Source organism: Canis aureus, chromosome 8 (genome assembly GCF_053574225.1).
Source record: "Canis aureus isolate CA01 chromosome 8, VMU_Caureus_v.1.0, whole genome shotgun sequence".
Classification (NCBI taxonomy): domain Eukaryota; kingdom Metazoa; phylum Chordata; class Mammalia; order Carnivora; family Canidae; genus Canis; species Canis aureus.
This window is the reverse complement of record NC_135618.1, coordinates 16,100,346-16,122,324: the sequence shown is the minus strand read 5'-3', so window position 1 is coordinate 16,122,324 and position 21,979 is coordinate 16,100,346. Positions and strand designations below refer to the sequence as shown.

General features: G+C 38.7%; 1 long non-coding RNA gene across 4 annotated transcripts in view; it reads left to right on the top strand.

The window, feature by feature from the left end:
* The window catches only part of LOC144318381 (uncharacterized), an 89,996-nt gene that overhangs the window by 7,282 nt on the left and 60,735 nt on the right, over window positions 1–21,979 (top strand). For all 4 annotated transcript variants that reach the window (XR_013384255.1, XR_013384256.1, XR_013384259.1 and 1 more), the window contains exon 2: window positions 14,536–14,640. This is a non-coding gene — a long non-coding RNA (uncharacterized LOC144318381). The remainder of the gene's footprint in view (window positions 1–14,535; window positions 14,641–21,979) is intronic.

Sequence of the window (21,979 nt, the reverse complement as noted above, 5' to 3'; positions counted from 1 at the left end):
TCCTGGAATAAATCCCACTTGAACATGGTATATGATCCTTAATGTATTGTTGAATTTGGTTTGCTAATATTTTGTTGAGGATTTTGCATTTATGTTCATTAGGGATATTGGCCTGTAATTTTCTTTTCTTGTGGTACCCTTGTCTTGTTTTGGTATTAGGGTAATGGCTGGCTTTATAAATGAGTTTGGAAGCATTCCTTCTTCTATTTCTTGGAAGAGTTTGAGAAGGATCAGTATTAACTGTACTTTGAATGTTTGATAGACTTCTCCACTGAATCTAATCTGTCTGGCTCTGGACTTCTGTTTTTTGGGAGGTTTTTGATGACTGAGTCTATCTCCTTTTAAGTAATCAGTTTGTTCAGATTTTCTGTTTCTTCATGATTTAGTCTTGGTAGGTTGTATGTTTCTAGGAATTTATTTCCTCTGGGTTATCCAGTTTGTTGGCACATAATTGTTTTTAGTAGTCTCTTGTAATCCTTTGTACTTCCGTGGTATTAGTTGTGACATCTCCTCTTTCATTTCTGACTTTTGTTGAATCTTCCCTTTTTCTTGGTAAGTCTGGCTAAACATTTCCCAATTTTGTTTATCTTGTCAAAGAAGCAGCTTTTATGTTCATTGATCTTTTCTATTGTCTTCTTTGTCTCTATTTCCACTCTGATCTTCATGTCCTTTCTTCTACTAACTTTAGGTTTTTTATTTTATTTTTTTAAGATTTTATTTATTTATTCATAGAGACTGAGAGAGGGAGAGGCAGAGACAGGCAGAGGAAGAAGCAGGCATCATACAGAGAGCCTGACATGGGACTCGATCCAGGGTCTCCAGGATCATACCCTGGGCTGCAGGCGGTGCTAAACCGCTGCGCCATCGGGGCTGCCCTAACTTTAGGTTTTGTTTCTTTTTCTTTTTGTAGTTCCTGGAAATGTAAAGTTAAATTGTTTGAGTTTTTTTTTTTTTTTTTTTTCTTTTAGGTAGGCATTTATTGCTATGAATTTACCTGTGAGAACTCTTTTTGTTGCAGTGCATACATTTTGGTCAGTTGTATTTCCATTTTCATTTGTCTCAAAGCATTTTTTGATTTTTCCTTTGACCAGTTGGTTGTTTAGTAGCATTTTAATATCCACATATTTATGAATTTTCCAGTTTTCTTTTTGTAATTGATTCTTAGTTTCATATCATTGTGTTCAGAAAAGATACTTGATATGATTTCAGTCTTCATAAACTTATTAAGACTTATTTTGTGGCCTAACATATGTTCTGTCCTGGAGAATGTCCCCCCGTCTACTTGAGAAGAATGTGTATTGTGTTGCTTTTGGGTGGAATATTCTATATAAATCTGTTAGGTCTATCTGGTCTAATGTGTTATTTATTTATTTATTTATTTATTTATTTATTTATTTAAAAGATTTTTATTTATTCATGAGAGACAGAGAGAGAGAGAGAGAGAGAGAGGCAAAGACAGGCAGAGGGAGAAGCAGGCTCCATGCAGGGAGCCCGACGTGGGACTCGATTCTGGGTCTCCAGGATGAGGCCCCAGACCGAAGGTGGTGCTAAACCGCTGAGCCACCCGGGCTGCCCCTAATGTGTCATTTAAAGCCAATATTTCTTACTGATTTTCTGTCTGGATTATCCACTGATGTAAATGGGGTAATAAAGTCCTCAAATATTATTGTATTGCTGTCTATTTCTCCCTCTAGGTCTATGAACATTTTCTTTATGTATTTAGGTATTCCTATACTGGATCAATAAATATTTACAAATATTAAATTATCTTGTTGGATTGACTTTTGTCATTATGTAATGCCCTTTGTCTCTTATTATAGTCTTTACTTTAAAACCTAGTTTATTTGATGTAAATATAGTGACCCCAGTTTGTTTGGCTTTCGTTTGCATAGAATTCCCTTTTCATCCTTTTACTTCCAGTCTTATTTGTTCTTACATCTGAAGTCTCTTGTAGGAAGCACATGAAATGGCTCTTGTTCTGTTACCTATTTAACTATTCTAGGTTTTATAGTTGGAGAATTTATTCCATTTACACTTAAAGTAATTATTGATAATTATGTACTTATGACATTTTGTTAATTATTTTCTGGCTGTTTTGTAGTTCCCATCTGTTCCTTTTTTCTTCTCTTGCTCTCTCACTTGTGGTTTGACTTTCTTTAGTATGCTTAGGTTCCTTTATCTTTTGTGTATCAACTATGGGATTTTCCTTTGTGGTTACATGAGGCTTACATATAATAACCCATATATATATAGCAGTCTATTTTGAGTTGATAACAAGTTAAGTTTGTTTGCATGCTAAAGCTCTACATTTTTAGTGTCCTTCCCTTCGCCCTTGTTTTATGTATTTGATATCACATTTTACATTTTTTTATCCTGTGTGTTCCTTAACTAATTATTATAGTTATAGTTACTTTTAATTTTTCTTTTTTTGGGATATATATATTTTTTTGTTGGAGTTCGATTTGACAACATATAGTATAACACCCCATGCTCATCCCGTCAAGTGCTCCCCTCAGTGCCAGTCACCCAGTCACCCCATCCCCCCTCCCATGTCCCCTTCTGCTACCCCCCGTTTGTTTCCCAGAGTTAGGAGTCTCTCATTTTGTCACCCTCTCTGATATTTCACCCTCATTTTCTCCCCTTTCCCCTTTACTCCTTTTCACTATTTTTTATATTCACCAAATGAATGAGACCATATAATGTTTGTCCTTCTCCAATTAACTTACTTCACTCAGCATAATACCCTCCAGTTCTCTCCATGTTGAAACAAATGGTGGGTATTCGTCATTTCTAATGGCTGGGTAATATTCCATTGTATACATAGACCACAGTTTCTGTATCCATTCATCTTTCAATGGACACTGAGGCTCCTTCCACAGTTTGGCTATTGTGGACATTGCTGCTATAAACATTGGGGTGCGGGTGTCTCAGTTTTTCACTGCATCTGTATCTTTGGGGTAAATCCTCAGCAGTGCAATTGTTGTGTCGTAGGGTAGCTCTATTTTTAACTCTTTGAGGAACCTCCACACAGTTTTCCAGAGTGGCTGTACCAGTTCACATTCTGACCAACAGTGTAAGAGGGTTCCCCTTTCTCCACATCCTCTCCAACATTTGTTGTTTCCTGTCTTAATTTTCCCCATTCTCACTGGTGTGAGGTGGTATCTCATTGTGTCTTTGATTTGTATTTCCCTGATGGCCAGTGATGTGGAGCATTTTCTCATGTGCTTGTTGGCCATGTGTATGTCTTCTTTGGTGAAATGTCTGTTCGTGTCCTTTGCCCATTTCATGATTGGATTGTTTGTTTCTTTGCTGTTGAGTTTAATAAGTTCTTTATAGATCTTGGATACTAGCCCTTTTTTTTTTTTTTTTTAAAGGTTTTATTTATTTATTCATGAGAGACACAGAGACAGAGAGAGGCAGAGACACAGGCAGAGGGAGAAGCAGGCTCCATGCACCGGGAGCCCGACGTGGGATTCGATCCAGGGTCTCCTGGATCGCGCCCTGGGCCAAAGGCAGGCGCCAAACCGCTGCGCCACCCAGGGATCCCGGATACTAGCCCTTTATCTGATATATCATTTGCAAGTATCTTTTCCCATTCTGTAGGTTGTCTTTTATTTTTGTTGACAGTTTCTTTTGCTGTACAGAAGCTTTTTATCTTGATTAAATCCCAATAGTTAATTTTTGCTTTTGTTTCCCTTGCCTTCATAGATGTATCTTGCAAGAAGTTACTGTGGCCAAGTTCAAAAAGGGTGGTGCCTGTGTTCTCTAGGATTTCTTTTCTTTCTTTCTTTTTTCTGTTTTTTTCTTTCTTTTCTTTCTTTCTTTCTCTCTCTCTTTCTGATTTCACCTATTTATTCATGAGAGGGAGAGAGAGAGAGAGGCAGAGACACAGGCAGAGGGAGAAGGAGGCTCCACACAGGGAGCCCAACGTGGGACTCGATCCTGGGTTGTCAGGATCAGGCCCTGGGCTGAAGGCAGCACTAAACTGCTGAGCCACCCAGGCTGCCCCTCCTCTAGGATTTTGATGGATTCTTGTCTCACATTCAGATCTTTCATCCATTTTGAGTTTATCTTTGTGTATGGTGTAAGAGAATGGTCTAGTTTCATTCTTCTGCACGTGGCTGTCCAATTTCCCCAGCACCATTTATTGAAGAGACTGTCCTTTTTCTAGTGGATAGTCTTTCCTGCTTTGTTGAATATTAGTTGACAATAGAATTGAGGGCCCATTTCTGGGTTCTCTATTCTGTTCCATTGATCTATGTGTCTGTTTTTGGGCCAGTACCACACTGTCTTGAGGATTACAGCTTTGTACTATAACTTGAAATCCGGCGTTGTGATGCCCCTAGCTCTGGTTTTCTTTTTCAGCATTCCCCTGGCTATTCGGGATCTTTTCTGATTCCACAAAAATCTTAAGATTATTTGTTCCAACTTTCTGAAGAAAGGCCAAGGCATTTTTGATAGGGATTGCATTGAATGTGTAAATTGCCCTGGGTAGCATTGACATTTTCACAATATTAATTTTTCCAATCCGTGAGCATGGAATATTTTTCCATCTCTTTGTGTCTTCCTCAATTTCTTTCAGAAGTGTTCTGTAGTTTTTAGGGTATAGATCCTTTACCTCTTTGGTTAGGTTTATTCCTAGGTAGCTTATGCTTTGGGTGCAATTGTAAATGGGATTGATTCCATAATTTCTCTTTCTTCAGTCTCATTGTTAGTGTATAGAAATGCCACTGATTTCTGGGCATTGATTTTGTATCCTGCTAAACTGCCGAATTGCTGTATGAGTTCTAGCAATCTTGGGGCAGAGTTTTTTGGGTTTTCTGTGTACAGTATCATGTCATCTGTAAAGAGGGAAAGTTTGACTTCTTGGCCAATTTGAATGCCTTTAATTTATTTTTGTTGTCTGATTGCTGAGGCTAGGACTTCTAGTACTATGTTGAATAGCAGTGGTGAGAGTGGACATCCCTGTCCTGTTCCTGATCTTAGGGGAAAGGCTCTCAGTGTTTCACCATTGAGAATGATATTTGCTTTTTGTAGATGGCTTTTAAGATGCTGAGGAATGTTCCCTCTATCCCTACACTCTGAAGAGTTTTGATTAAGAATGGATGCTGTATTTTGTCAAATGCTTTCTCTGCATCTTATTGAGAGGATCATATGGTTGTTTTTTCTCTTGTTATGTTCTATCACATTGATTGCTTTACAAGTGTTGAACCAGCCTTGCATCCTGGGGATAAATCCCACTTGGTCATGGTGAATAATCTTCTTAATGTATTGTTGGATCCTATTGGCTAGTATCTTGTTGAGAATTTTTGCATCTGTGTTCATCAGGGGGATTGGTCTATAATTCTCCTTTTTGGTGGGGTCTTTGTCTGGTTTTGGAATTAAGGTGATGCTGGCCTCATAAAACGAGTTTGGAAGTATTTTGTCCCTTTCTATCTTTCGGAACAGCTTTAGTAGAATAGGTATTATTTCTTCTTTAAACATTTGATAGAATTCCCCTGGCATTTTTGTGTCTTGGGAGGTTTTTGATGACTGCTTCAATTTCCTCCCTAGTTATTGGCTTGTTCAGGTTTTCTATTTCTTCCTGTTCATTTTGGTGGTTTGTGGTTTTCCAGAAATGCGTCCATTTCTTCTAGATTGCCTAATTTATTGGCATATAGCTGCTTATAATACGTTTTTAAAATTTTTTGTATTTCCTTGGTATTGGTTGTGATCTCTACTTTTTCATTTGTGATTTTATTAATTTGAGTCTTTTTTCTTTTTAATAAGGATGGCTAATGGTTTATCTTATTAATTCTTTCAAAGAGCCAACTCCTGGTTTGTTGATCTGTTCTACAGTTCTGGTCTCTATTTCATTGAGTTCTGCTCGAGTCTTTATTAACTCTCTTCTCCTTGGTATAGGTTTTATTTGCTGTTCTTTCTCCAGTGCCTTTAGGTGTGAGCTTAGCTTGTGTATTTGAGTTTTTTCCAATTTTCTGAGGGATGCTTGTATTGCTATGTATTTCCATCTTAGGACTGCTTTTGCTGTATCCCAAAGATTTTGAATGTTTGTATCTTCATTTTCATTAGTTTCCATGAATCTTTTTATTTTTCTCTAATTTCCTGGTTGACTCATTCATCTTTTAGCAGGATGCTCTTTAACCTCCACATGTTTGAGTTTCTTCCAAATTTCTTCTTGTGATTGAGTTCTAGTTTCAAAGCATTATGGTCTGAAAATATGCAGGGGACAATCCCAATCTTTTGGTGTCAGTTGAGACCTGATTTGTGACCCAGTATGTGGTCTATTCTGGAGAAAGTTACATGTGCACTTGAGAAGAATGTGTATTCAGTTGTGTTCGGATGCAAAGTTTTGTATATATCTGTGAAATCCATCTGGTCCAGTGTATCATTTAAAGCTCTTGTTTCTTTCGTGATGTTGTGCTTAGAAGATCTTTCATTTTCAGAAAGTGCCATGTTGATGTCTCCTACTATTAGTGTGTTATTATCTGTCTCTTTACTTTGGTTATTAATTGATATACTTGGCAGCTCCCACATTAGGGACATAAATATTCATGATTGTTAGGTCTTCTTGTTGGATAGACCCTTTAAGTATGATATAGTGTCCCTCATCATCTCTTACTACAGTCTTTGGGACAAACTTTAATTTATTGGATATGAGGATTGCTACCCCAGCTTTCTTTGAGGACCATTTGATGGTAAATTATTCTCCACCCTTTCATTTTCAGGCTGGAGGTGTCCTTAGGTCTAAAATGAATCTCTTGTAGACAGCATATAGATGGGTCTTGCTTTTTTATCCAGTCTGAAACTCTGCATCTTTTGATGGGATCATTTAGCTCATTCACGTTGAGAGATACTATTGAAAGATGTGAATTTAGTGTCATCGTAATACCTATTCAGTCTCTGTTTTTGTGGATTATTTCTTTGGGCTTCCTCTTTCTTTTACAGGGACCCCCTTAATGTTTCATGTAGAGCTGGTTTGGTGGTCACATATTCTTTCAGTTTCTGCTTATCTTGGAAGCTCTTTATCTCTCCTCCTATTCTGAATGAGAGCCTTGCTGGATAGAGTATTCTTGCTTGCATGTTCTTCCCATTTAGTATCCTGAATATATCCTGCCAGCCCTTTCTGGCCTGCCAGGTCTCTGTGGAGGGGTCTGCTGTTAATCTAATATTTCTCCTCATATAAATTAGGGATCTCTTGTCTCTTGCTACTTAAGGATTTTCTCTTTATCTTTGGAATTTGCAAGTTTCACTATTAAATGTCAAGGTGTTGAACGGTTTTAATTGATTTTGGGGGGGGACCTCTTCATCTCCTGGATCTGAATGCCTGTTTCCCTCCCCAAATTAGGGAAGTTCTCAGCTAGGATTTGTTCAAATATGCTTTCTGGCCCTCTGTCCCTCTCGGTACTCTCTGGAACCCCAATTATATGTAGATTTTTCCTTTTGAGGCTATCATTTATTTCCCTTAACCTTTCCTCATGGTCTTTTGTTTTTCTCTTTTTTCCTCAGCCTCCTTCCTTGCCATCAACTTGTCTTCTATGTCCCTCATTTTTTCTTCTACCTCATTAACTCTGTCATTAGGACCTCCATTTTGGATTGCATCTCATTTAATTGATTTTTAATTTCAGCCTGATTAGATCTAAATTTTGCAGTCATGAAGTCTCTTGATTCCCTTATGCTTTTTTCCAGAGCCACCATTAGCTTTATAATTGTGCTTCTTTTGACATCAAATTGTAATCCAAATTATGTGTTTCTGATTCTTTCTTTTGAGGTGAGTTCTTCTTTCTCGTCATTTTGCTCAATGCAGAGTGGCTGTATGAGTGGGCTGAGTCAAGACTATCAACCACAACCTAAGTAAATTTCACCCTAGATGATTCTGCTGAGGTCAGAGACCAGAATTTAATACAAAGATCAGAATAAAATAAAACAAAAGGACCACTAAAGTGAAAACCAAATTTTAAAGTAGTAAGAAGTAAAAGGCCAAGAATCTGAAGAGAAAAAAAAAAAAAAACAAAAAAACAAAAAAAAACCAGGGTGGACTGGGAGGTGGTGGTGGTGACAAAGTTATAGTGGAGGGAATATGTAGTCTGCTTGAGGGGCTCTAGAGGGTGATCCTCTTGTTTCTGAGTATATTAAGTTCTGTGTGTTAGAAGATGCTCAGTCCCAAATTTATATAAACCAGAAATACTTGTGGGGGGGGGGGGGGCGCAGCAGAATGGGAATGATAAATCTCACAGAATGAACCAGCACCATTAGGTTCTGGGTGCATGCTGGTCATGTTTTAAAAGGTATTAACTTCTGCCATTGTAGAACAAAATGAGCCAGAGAAAACAAAAAACAAAACAAAACAAAAAAATCTTGTATATCTCCCAAAATTGAGTATGTTGAAGGGAATCTAGAGGTGGAAAATCCTCTAGGACCTGTCATTGAAATATGAAAGTCAAAAAGGAAGAATCTTAAAAATGAAGTGGAGGTAAAATTTCGTAGTTAAGGTGGGAAAAGAGAAATAAATTGAAAATTTACATTCTGATATAAAAACAAGTTGTACTGGAAAAAGGAAAAAAAATAGGAGGGGTACCCTCTGGTTCTATATACTTAGATCCCTTGACTTCCCCTGGAGCTTTCCAGCACTGCTCGGCCAAGAACCTGTTCTTCCCCTGTCCCTCCAGCTGGTCTCTGGGGGAGGGTCTGCTGTGCTGACTCTCAGGTGTGTGCACCTGGGGGAGCTGCCCCGCCCCGCCAGTGCCGGGCTCAGTGGGAGCTATTGACCCTGTGAGGCCCCTGTTCTCTGGGGCCCTGCCACTCCCAGGCACAGGGTGATACCAGGAGGAACACCACCACTGGCGGTGGCCAGGTCCCCAGCCCCTGGAGTCAGCTCCCGCAGTAACCACCGCAGCTCCCAGTCCGCACTGGCCTACGTGCTCCCGGGGTGGGGGGCGCTGATCCGCACAGCCTGGGGGCGCCGGGGGCAGGAGCTCCCCACTGTCCTGTGCCCTCCCTGCCTCTGCCTGTCCCCAGAGGGGGGGGGGACACAGGATCCTGGACCGTGTCCTCTGGGACCCTGGGATTGCGTTCCCGGGAGCCCCCAAGGCAGCAGGGTGCAGCCCCCTCCTCCCGGAGCCCCCCCCGACCCACTGGCTTCTCCCCAGGACCCCCGGGCGCGGGCTCCAGCCCTTTACTGAGCTCGGCCGGGGGTGTGTGGGCCGCTCTCTCCTGCGCCCCTCCTCGGGAGACTGGAGGTGTTCTTGTCCCCTCTGCGGTCCTGCCGGGTTTCCCTGCTGAGCGCCTTTCCCTTGGGGAAGAATCCGGTGCAGATTTTTAAAGTTCCCACTTCACCGGTGCTGGGGGCCCCCCTGTCCCCAGGCTCTCGCCACCCCCTTAGCCCGGCTCCACACGGGCCCCTCCCCCACTGGATTCTTTTTTATTTTTTCTCCACCTTCCTACCTTGCTAGAAGCGAAAACCCTTCTCTCTGAGGCGTTCTAGCTGTTCTCTTTTTAAATCTCAGGTTGAGTTCGTAGGTGTTCAGGATGGTTTGAAAGTTATCCAGGTAAGTTGGTGGGGCCCGGTGAGGTGAGGACACTACTCCTCCGCTGTCTTGCCCCCCCTCACCCCCGCCCCGCTTTTTTCTTTTAACCTTTATACTAACTTTATAAGTTAGTACCATTACCTTTACTGTATTTTTACCTTTCCTGTGAGATATCTTTCATATGTTTTCTTATTACTAATTAGCACCTTTTCTTTTCAGCTTGAAGAAATCCATCTGCCCTTTTATGTAAAGCCAGTTGGCGATGATGTACTTTTTACGCTTTTGCTTGTCTAGAAAACTGTTTACCTCTTCTTCAGTTCTGAATGATAACTATTCATGTATTCATGGTTGGAAGTTTTTTTCTTCAGTACTTTGAATCATGGCACTCCCTTCTGGCCTGCAAAGTTTTTACAAAAAACATCTGCTTGTCCATAACAAGTTGTCTTTCTCTTGTAGCTTTTGAGATTCTCTTTTTTGTATTTGACTTTTGACATTTTAATTATAATATCTGTTAGTATGGGTCTCCATGGAGTCATCTTATTTGGAACTTTCTGGGCTTCCTGGATCCGGATATCTGGTTACTTCTCTAGGTTAAAAAGGTTTTCAGGCATTATTTCTTCAAATAATTTTTTATCCCTTTATCTCTCTTTTCTCTTTCTGGGATTCCTATAGGATGTTAGTCTTTTGATGTTGTTCCCCAAGGCCCATAAGCTATCTTCCCTTTTTTTCATTATATTTTCTTTCTGTTGTTCTGATTGGATGAAGTCCACTGTCCTATCTTCAAATTAACTGAAAAATTTTTTTTTTTAAGATTTTATGTATTTATTCATGAGAGACAGAGAGAGGGGCAGACATATAGGCAGAGGATGAAGCAGGCTCCTTGTGGGGAATCTGATTGGAGACTTGATCCCAGGATTATCATCTGACCCAACCACTGAGCCACCATCAAGTGTCCCTAACTGAAACTTTTACTTTGTTCATCTAGCCTGCTGTTGAACCACTCTAGTCTGTTTTTAAGTTTGGTTATTGTAGTCTTCAGTTCTGTGGCTTTTAGTTGGTACTTTCTAGTATTTTCTGTCTCTTTGTTGAAGTCTCACTGTGTTCATTCATTCTTATCCCAAGTTTGGTGAACATCTTAATGACCATTATGAGCTCTATATCAGATAAATTACTTACCCCTGCTTCATTAAGGTTTTTTTTCCCCTGAGGTTTTATCTTGTTCTTTTATTTGGAACATATTCTTCTGTTTCTTCATTTTTTCTTGACTTAGTTTCTCTGTATTAGAAGAAATATCTACCTCTCCCAGTCTTGAAGTGGTGGCCTTGTGTAGGAGATGAATGTTGCCATTCAACCCTGCCTTAGCTCTTGGTTTTCTCTCAGACCTTTGTAATTGTCTAAGCTACCTATTATATTTTTAATAGCTCCCGGTAGCTGAGGGTATGCCAAAACCTGTTGGTGTCACAAAGGGGAGGATCTCAACCAGCACCTAGATTCAGGCTAATTGGAAGATAGACCATCAGGCAGCAGCTATTAAAGTATGCAAGTATGCATAGTCCTTTGGGATTGTAAGCATAAGCCCTGTTGGCTACCAGAGCTAGACAATCTAGAGGTGCCTCTGGGCAGTAATCACAAGAATTGGGGCTCCAGAGTATTATGGGAGGTTTTTTCTGGGAGATGATAGCAAGCTGTTTCAAGGCAAAGGGAAAGTACAAAGATGGCATCCACTGGCTAAATTCCCTGAGTAGCTCCATAGGCCCCTTGGAAGAATGTAAATATAGCATCCACTAGAAAAAGAAAAAAGAAAGAGATTGTGCCTGTTGGCTAGAGCAAGGCAGTGGAAGAGTGTGACAATGCTGCCCACCAGTCTTTTTCCCCAGAGAGGGTTTCAGCAGGCTCCTAAGTGTATCAAATTAGATGTCTGCCCCTCAGGCCAATGCTTAATATAAGCAGGTAAACCTTTTTCACTTAAAGTCTGAGTGTATCAGCTGCTTCTGAGCTGGGCTCTGGGTGGTTGAGTCTAAGCATGATGTGAGCCCTTTGAGAGCTGTTTCTTAGATTGCTACAGTCTTATGGTGGGAACTCTGTTGGTTTTCAAAGCTCCATGTTTTGGGGGTTCATCTCTCAAGTGCAGATCTTAAAAGTTGGGATGTTGGATATGGGTTCAAATTCTGCTTCTCAAGGACAAGCTCCAGGTTTTGAATTTCCCTCCTGACTATAGGTCTCCACACTCCAGGTGAGGTTTATGGCAACTTATGGCAAGATTGTGTCCTTGCCTCTTTTACCTGCTTTGATGTGGCTTTTTTACCCAATGTGTAGTTACTGCTTAGCCAGGCTTTAGTTTTTTTCAGAGGAAATTGTTCCATAAGTAGCTGTAGATTTGGTATGTCTGTGGGAAGAGGTGAGTTAAGAATCTTCCTACATCACCATGTTGAACTGGAACCCATCTTTTTTATTTTTTTTTAAATAATTGTCTTATATTGAAATAATTTCAGACAAACAAAAAATTGCAAAAATAGTACAAAAACTTCTGTACATCCTTTGCCAGAAAGCTTTTTCAAGCTTTGCCAATTATTCCAATAATGTTTTTATAGCAAAAGCACCCAAGCTAAGATCAGGTGTTGCACCCAGCTGTCATGTTGCTCAATCCTCCTTGAATCTGGATCAGTTCTTCATCTTTTTTGTTTTTTTTTTAATTTTAATTTTGTTTTTTGACATTCTTTCCCTGCCTCTCTTTCTGAAGAGTTAATCACTATTTTTAAATTAGCTTAATTAAATCTATTGTGTTTTATATCTTCACTGATTATATATGGAACTCTACTAATTTATATTTAAACTACATAAATGCTATCATACAGATGCAATCTTTTGTGATTAGGAATCTAATACTGTTTTTTTTAAGGTTTTATTTATTTATTCATAGAGATGCAGAGAGAGAGAGAGAGAGACACACAGCAGAGGGAGAAGCAGGCTCCATGCAGAGAGCCTGACGTGGGACTCGATCCAGGGTCTCCAGATCACACCCTGGGCTGCAGGCGGCGCTAAACCGCTGCGCCACCGGGGCTGCCCAGGAATCTAATACTGTTGTTTGTCATGTCTGATGATTCCTTTTATGTCTTGTAGCTTCTTTTTTTAAAAAAAGAACTAAGTTTTAGTAATTTTTTAAAAAAATTTGCTTCTGTCACAGATCCTTGTGGTTATCCCTGGCCAGAGACCAATTTTTATATGAATTTCTTTCTGGACTTAGAAGTTCCAGGATTATTCAGATATTGTAAATTTGAAACCCAAACCTCCTGGAACACAAATCATGATGATACATTCTCTTGGAAGACCATTTTTCCTCTCTTTTCAGAGTTCATGCCATGACAGAGAAGCTTCTCTGTCCTCTTGGTGTGCTAGGGGGTACATTTTGTCTAATTTATCCTTTCACTGAGGATACACAACTTCCCAGAGTTGTTTTTTTTTTTTTTTTTAAGATTATTTATTCATGAGAAACACACAGAGAGAGAGAAGCAGAGACATAGGTAGAGGGAGAAGCAGGCTCCTTGCAGGGAGCCCAGTGTGGGACTCAATCCCGGATCCTGGGGTCACCCTGACCTGAAGGCAGACCCTCAACCGCTGAGCCACCCAGGTGTCCCAACTTCCCAGAGTTTTAATTTATGTATGTAGGGAGAGAGTATGAGGAAGGGCTTATAGTTTCTAATTTCTGCTTTCAGCAAGTGCTCAAAATTTTATCTTCAGTTATCATATGGGTTTAAACATTCCAGTATCTTCCTTACCTATCCCCTCCCCACTCTAGACAGGGTCATATTGTGTGCTCCAGGCTCTGATGTTCAGTTCCTTCTTTATTTCTGCTGTTTACGTATTTCCCTCTATTTTTGTAAGCTCAAGCATGCATTAAAAAAATTTCTTTCTGCATCTCCCCCACCAGGTGTAGTGGAAGAGTTTTCATGTTATCTAGTCTGTTGGTATTAGAGACTGATTGTGATCAGCTCCATTAACAGAAACCTGGGTACAGTGACTTACCCAAATAAGTAAGCTTCACTTACTAGGCAGCTCGGGGCGGGGGACAGCTTTCTGTGTTTCAATTTTGCTGTTCTTAGCATGTAGCTTTCATCCTCTTTTTCACAAGATGGTTTCATATTTCCAGGCATCACATATATCTTTAAGGTTGAAAAAAGAAAGAAAGGTGAGGAAGAAGGTACTTGCCAACTGAGGCTGCTTTCTCTTTTTTTTTAAATCAAGAAAATAACTTTTTCACAAGCCCCATCTAGTAAACTTGCATTTACGTCATTGGCCAGACCTGGGTCATTTGGTTTCTTATTATACAATAGAGTTTGGTAAATCCAATGTGCCCTGTTTAAAAATACTAATATTTAACAAGGCCCATTGTTATCCTGAACAAAACAGTGGTGCTCTTAGTAAGGAAGAAGGTAAGAATAGTTACAGGACAAACAACTATCAATCTCTGCCATGCTACTGAAGGGCAAGAACTGAAAATCTCCTGGGCTCTTTCTACTACATTGCAACTTCCTCTCAGTTTTTAGGATGATAAACAGAGCAGCAACAAAACTTGCAGAGCACGGTACAAATGAAAGTATGAAGCCCCCCAGTTCAAGGAGCAGGAGGAAAGTGCCATTCAAAGGCACTAAAATAAAAAATAAATTTTGTCTAATTTAAAATGTTATCTAGTCTGTGGTTTCCCTTCTTCTGTGGTTTCTTTTTCAACTTTCATAGTGTTTTTGTGTTTTATTTGCTATTGAACATAATTCTAAACAAGAAAAACTAAAAATTTAAATTGTTAGCATGAATTTACTATACATCTTCATATTGTATAATGCCAATTTTAAAATGAAAATATAAGAACATTTAACATGTATGCATAATGATCTTTTGATCATTGACACAATTTGTATCTCATAGGTGTATATGCATTTACATTTCATTATTACCAAAATAGTGGAAGTGTTGCACAAATCTAATTTAATTTCTAAAATTTTGTTTCTTGATATAGGCACATTGTACCATTATTCTCTACCTTTGGCTTACTAATGAGTGAGGAAAGACTAAAAGGAAGAACTATGGATTGCCCTTTCCTTCTGTCATCCTGTTCCATGGTGTAAGTGATTGGCAGTTTCCATACATACTTGCCTTGTACTCTGGTTGGTCTGTTGGAATTTTTTCTTCATGAAGTATTGCAAACACTGTGTGAGTAGGGAAGCAAGGACCTGCAGTGGACATGTGTATCCAAAAGTGCTGATATGGAAAGATCTCCAAGGTGTATTTTTTAAAAGAAGCAAGGTGCAGAACAATTTTTGAGTCCTCTGTGTAAATAAAAAAGGAATGTGTGTACTTATATAAGTACATTGTATATGCATAGCTTAAAAAAATATAAATAAACCACACTGATTCTTTTGGGGAAAGGTACAGTGGTAAGGAGTGAGAAGGGTTTGAGCTTTTCACTTGTATCTTCCTTTACTGCTTGGATTTTCAGTCTGTGTATGTACTTATAACATTTTCTATTTTTATTTTTTGGATTTTAGAGTAGCGGTTTTATTGATTTAATAAACAGTTCCTACTCATTAGAAATATTCAAACAGCAGGGGCACCTGGGTGGCTCAGCGGTAAGCATTTGCCTTCAGTTCAGGTCATGATTCCTGGGTCCTGCGATGGAGCCTTGCTGAGCAGAAAGCCTGCTTCTCCCTCTTTTTCTGCCCTTCCCCAACCCACTTGTGCACATACTCTCTCTCTCTCTCTCAAATAAAATCTTTAAAAAAAAAAGTGAATAGCTAAACCTCATGTATTTCTTCTATATGAGAGAGATTAGATACTACAAGATCCCTCTTGGAGTCATTAGAGTAATTTTGTATGAGTTTTTTTTTTTTTTTCCCTTCTTAAAAAACTATCTGTTTCAACCTTAGACATTATCTGTTAAATTATTATATTAAAGGTGAGGTAATGGGAGCTCATATTTTTAAATTTTTCCTTTGTCATCCTACAACCTTACATAGCTTTTATTATTTATATTTTTCAGTCAGGAGTTAAACAGAGAGTCAGCATTAATGTCCAGTGTTATTGGAGGATGTAGGAAAGCAAGTGCTCTCATACACTGTTGGAGGAAGTATATGATCAAGATATTTGAAATGGTAATTTACATATTTGTCAAAATTTACAACATATAAGCTCTTTGACTCAGAAATTCTATTTATAGAAATCTATTCAAAGTCATGTTTATGCAAAGATAAGCAAACAAATATTGTCTTGCAATATTGCTTTTTTCCCTAAATTTTTGTTTAAATTCTAGTTAGTTAACATAAAATGTAATATTGATTTCAGGAGTAGAAATTAGTGATTCATCATTTACATATACTACCCAGTGCTCATTGTAATAAATGCCCTCCTTAATACTCATCACCCATTTATGGAAAAAATCCCTAAGCTATATTCTTAAGGGGAAAAAGCAAGTCATATAACATACCTACAGTGTGATTCCATTTATTTATTCATACACCTACATAGGTACACAATGATACACATAGAGAAAGAGACAAAGAGTGGGAAGGGCCTCAGAGGATAAAGGGGGAAATTTCACATTTAATCATATATACTTGGGCAGCCTGGGTGGCTCAGCGGTTTAGCGCCACCTTCAGCCCAGGATATGATCCTGGAGACCTGGGGTCGAGTCCCACGTCAGGCTCACTGCATGGAGCCTGCTTCTCCCTCTGCCTGTGTCTCTGCTTCTCTTTCTCTCTCTTTCTCTCTCTCTCTCTCTCTCATAAGTGAATAAATAAATATTTTTAAAAAATCATATATACTTAATAACTACTCTAGGATTTTACAACAGAAATGCATTCATTGTATAAAAGAGTGAGGAAGGGGAAAATAAACAGAATTCCAGTTTCTTCTGAAAAATTTATTATGTGAGAACAAGGAATCTAATTAATTTTGTCTGGTATTTCATGTTTAAGAATTAATATAATAATTAAATCTGCATTATGTTTCAAATGAAAAATTTTGATGCAATTCACATGACTTAGATATCAGCCATTATTATTAGCCAACAAGCCAAAACATTCCCTCACCTCAAAATGACATAATTTCTTTCCTATTATGCTTAGGATCTTGGAATAATTTAGCTCATCACATCATTTAATCCTGAATAAACGTGTTATTGGCAGCATTACTCTCAAAGCATTTGTAGAAATATCTTGCCCTTTATGCCCATGTTTTCACTAGGAGGACTAAATACTTATTCCACTATAAAATAAGGCCTGATTTTAATTTTATTTTGTACTTCAGTTAGTGATACTACTTTGTGACTTGGAATGAAGATAAACAAGGAAGATTAAAATAACAAGTTAAATTAATGCAACTTACACTAGCAATAAGCTTTCTATCCTGAAAGGTACATATCAGTTATTAACTGATGCTTTGAAGTATGGAAGTAAGAGAGGTATGGAGGTATTGGAGACCCAGTCATCAGAGCAGTAGAAGTTTAAATTCTTAAGCTTTCGAGAAAAATTTCAAAAGGACCCACTTAACCTGTTGCTCACCAATCAGATCAACTAGCAGATGCCTATTATGAGCAACCCCTATGATATATTCGGTGGATACCAACAATAAAAGATAGTCCCTTCTGTCAAAGAACAGGCACACATAACATACTGAAGGTCAAATCTAAGAAAGCTTAGCTTTGAAGGCATTTAAGTGGTCAGTGGAGTTATAGATATTCAGAAATCTTGCTAAGAAGTACAAAATATGATCCTCGTGCTCTGGGGCAAATAATCTGGTTTTATTCACATGCAAAGAAAACCTACACTGTGAGGCTGTGTATTGCCAAGTATTAATTGAGTAGAAGAGAGAAGTGCTATGGGACATCATAGAAGGGACATATTATTACTCCACTATACATGAGGTAGTCAGATAAACCTGACAGCATGGGAAAGAAGACTGGGTTAAAGATGCAGACTCTAGAGTCATTTACATAGATATGATAGATAAGGTTTCCATCTGGAGATGTACAGAATGAGAAGGAAAGGAGGATTAAAACCTAAAGAAAATAGTAAGAGTGTGTGAAAATGACAGATTAAAAAAATAGAACATCCAGAAATTTAAAATACATTTAAAATAAACATTTAATGGACTGATAGCTTATTAGATACAGAAAAAGAGATATTAATAGATGGAAGAGAGTTCTTAGGAAATTATACAGAAGGCAGCATGGAGAAATAGGGAATGAAAAGTATGAATTAAGAAAACTGAGGCGAGGGGTACCTGGGTGGCTCAGTCGGTTAAGTCTCTTCCTTCGGCTCAGGTCAGGCCTGTGATAGAGCCCCATGGTTAGACTCCCTGCTCAGCAGGGAATCTGCTTGTCCCTCTCCCTCTGTTCCTCCCCTCCACTCATGCTTTCTCTATTTCTCTATTTCTCTCTCAAATAAAATCTCTAAAAAAAAAAAAAAAAAAAAAAAGAAGAAAGAAAGAAAACTGAGGAGAGAGTGAGAAAGTTACTATCCAGCAAAATTTCCAGAAAGCAAGATAAAAAGGAGAGAGACAAGTTTGATGAAATAATAGTTGATAATTTCCCAGAATTGTTGAAATAATGTCTCAAAGTCAATAATCAGGAGTGTCAAGCTGAATAAATAAAAAGAAATACACCTTAGACATGTTGCAGTGAAATTGTAGTGCAGCAAAGAAAAAACCATCACTTTAGAGTGCCAAATAATGGCACCTTTCAGATAAAGGCTGAGAAAATTTACCTCTCCCAGACTGTCACTGAAAGACTAAAATAGTTACATCAATGTTTTACATTGTTGGAAGATGTATTCATATACATTGTGTACATATGATACATGTACAGTGTAGTAAGTGGTAAAAGTATTAAAACAAGCACAGGAGTAAGAAATGTATCAAAATAGTGATTATCCATGGGAGAAAGGAAGAAAATAGAATTGGAATTTCATTTGTACTTCTTAAGCTAGTATATATGGGTATTCATTATATTCTTATTTATGTGTTTTTTTGTTTTTTAAGAGCATGAGTAGAGGGGCAGAGGAAGAGGGAGAGAGAATCTTATGCTCAGCAGCTCAGAGCCCAACATGGGGCTCCATCTCATGATTCTGAGATCATGACTTGAGCTGAAATCAAGTCAGTTGCTTAACCAACTGAGCTACCCAGGCACCCCATTATTTTTAAGACTTTTTTTTTTGGTCTACTTCAAATATATTTAAAAAGGCAGGAGAAGGTTTTAAGAAAGAGAATGAACTACAGTATAAAATATATAAAATATTGCACCAGAAAATGAGACCAGGAAATTCCACAATTTTGTATTCTAAAAGGCCATGGAATGTGGTCCAGAGAATTATTTTCCTAGGGAAGGGAGAATGGAGACATCCTTTACAGTCTGCCTACATCTACCCTTTCTCCTTCTTTCCTGTTATAATAGAGGAGTTGTCCTTCTGTCCATTGAAGATCAGGCCTTTCTCTGTTCTGAATCCTATCTCTCCCACCTTTTTAAGACTCCTGTATTTAGGGATCCCTGGGTGGCGCAGTGGTTTAGCACCTGCCTTTGGCCCAGGGCGCGATCCTGGAGACCCGGGATCGAATCCCACATCGGGCTCCCGGTGCATGGAGCCTGCTTCTCCCTCTGCCTATGTCTCTGCCCCCCTCCCCCCCCCGCCCTCTGTGTGACTATCATAAAAAAAAAAAGACTCCTATATTTATCCCTTTTCTTTCCTATTATTTTTGTTCTCTCCCTTTCTACAAGTTCCCTACCAGCATTTAAACATGCTTAAGTCTCTCCTAGTTTTAAATTCCTAAATAGCCACAAAACCAAAACCTGCCTCTATTTACTCTCACGATGTTATTCTAACCACTGCCTTATTTATCTCCCTCCCATGTGAGCCAAACATCTTAAAAGAATTATCTCCAATTTGTGTCTCCATGTCTATACCTCCTATTTACCTCTGAAACCACTATAAATGTAGCTCCTCCCCACCCACCAAACAAAAATTACTCTTCTAAAGGTCACTAGTGATTTCTCTTATTCTTTTACCATTACTTGGTATTTTGTACCACTTCCTTCTCATTCACCATCATGATAAATGCAGTATTTAGAGAGAATTTGCCATATTCCAGGCACTGTGTTAAGTACTTTATGTGCATTATTTGTTTTCCATATCTCTCTTCCTTTGGCTTCTATGACATAATATTCCTGTGATTTTCCTTCTACTTCTCAAGTGGATATTCTTCAGTTTCTTTACTCATCCTCATCTCTCTGACCTTTAATAGATGAAGTTCCTCAAAGGCATCATCTTTATTCCTGTACTCTTCTCACTTTATACCACAGATAATTGCCTCCATTCATGTATACAGATATGACTACCTCTTTTATTTTCATTTCATCCATTAATACTTCAACATGTAAATCTTAAAAAGATAATAACTCTTTTTTTTTGGTAAAATATAACCATAATACCATTATTGTACCTAAAACAAAACTAACTGTAGTTCGTTAATATTAGCAAATAGTGAGCAACTTTCCAAATGTCTTATATCATAAAATTTTCTATTTTTTAAAAATTCAGGTTCTAATCAAGTTTTTCCCTTGATTACAAATCTTTAATGTTTCTCAGTATTCTCAGGATGAGGAAGAAAATCTGTAACCTGTCCTATAGATTCTGCATGATTTTTTCCTTGCTTATCTAGTCAGCAAGATCAATAGAATCAAATCTGGAAATCTAAATGTTATGTATGTATGTATATATTTATTTTAAAAAGATTTTATTTATTTATTCACGAGAGACTCAGAGGCAGAGGGAGAAGCAGGCTCCATGCAGGGAGCCAGATGTGGGACTTGATCCTGTGACCCCAGGATCACGCCCTGGGCTGAAGGCAGGCACTAAACCGCTGAGCCACCCAGGGGTCCCCTGGAAATCTAAATGTTTTACATCCAGTATTTTGAGTTGACATACATATGATAATATTAAGTAAAAAAGGGAACTGAAACCCTCTTGATGAAATTTGCATCTTTTGGAGTATGTTTTGACCAAAAGAAGGGAGTTGAGAACTGATGAGAGAAGTGATGCAGCTTGCTCATCTAAGGTAAATGGAAGGGCCTTAGTAGACATTATCCTTGGACAGCCTGCCTTGTGTGCTCCACAGCAAATTCTCAGGGTTTGGGGGAAATCTAACACAGTTGAAACTGTTTTCTGTGTTATCCTTGGACAATCTCCACAAGCGACTGACCTCTTTGCAGCTAGTTAATTAGTTTACCTTTCAAGATATGGAAGCAAAACTCGGTCTTCCTAAACTATCTGCATATTTTTTTTCCTCATAAGTACAGTTCTTTGTTTTTCTTTGACAATAGTCAAGTGACGGTCTCCCTCTATATTTTGTTTGCAGATAAATAAATGTCTCTGAGTTATTCTTTGGTAATAAAGGCTTGGTCTTGCTCTCAAATCTGTTATTTCTTTACTTTCTCACCTCAATTGGTCAAGATAGAAATACGTATTTTCAGGTTTTTTTTTTTTTTTTTTTTTGTCCCTCACCCCTAGTTCCTTTCTATTTTCCAGTTCATCACTCGGATCTGAATCTACTTTCAAAATACATCTTGATAGCAACCACTATAGACGGAGCCCAAACCATCTATCATTTGGACTACTGAAATTCTCTCTCAGGTGTTTTTTTTTTTTTTAAGATTTTATTTATTCATTCAGAGAGAGAGAGGGAGGGAGGGAGGGGCACAGAGACACAGGCAGTGGGAGAAGCAGGCTCCATGCAGGGAGCCCGACGTGGAACTCCATCCCGGGTCTCCAGGATCACGCCCTGGGCTGAAGGCGGCGCTCAACCGCTGCGCTACCGCGGCTGCCCGCCCCCGCCTTTTTTTAAAAAAAGATTTTATTTATTCATTCATAGGAATGCACAGAGAGAGAGAGAGTGTGTCTCAGTTGGTTCTAATTGTTCTTTCTACATTCACATTCATCTCCTTCCATTTTATCTCCCCACAGGAGTCAGAGTGGGTTGTTGTTGTTGTTGTTGTTTTAAAGATTTTATTTCTTTTATTTCTTTTATTTTTTTGAGAGAGAGGACAAGTCAGGGAGGGAGGGCAGGGGGAGAGACAGAAGGTCAGCAGGGAGCCCGATGCAGGTCTTGATCCTAGGACCCTGAAATTGTGACCTGAGCAGAGGGTATATACTCAACTGACTGAGCCACCCAGGAGCCCTGCCAGAGGTTTTTTTTTTTTTTTTTTTTTTTTTTTTTTTTAAACCTATTACTCATCACATATCTCTGCTTAGATACTTCAGATGGCTTCCATTATATATGATAAAATGATAAATCATGAATCCTTAACGAGGCCTACTTTTTCGCAAGGCCTGCTTGATCTGGCCCCCATAGACCTCTCTAAGCTGATCTGGTACTGTGTGTTTTCCTCATAATTATAGACACACTGCCCTTCTTTG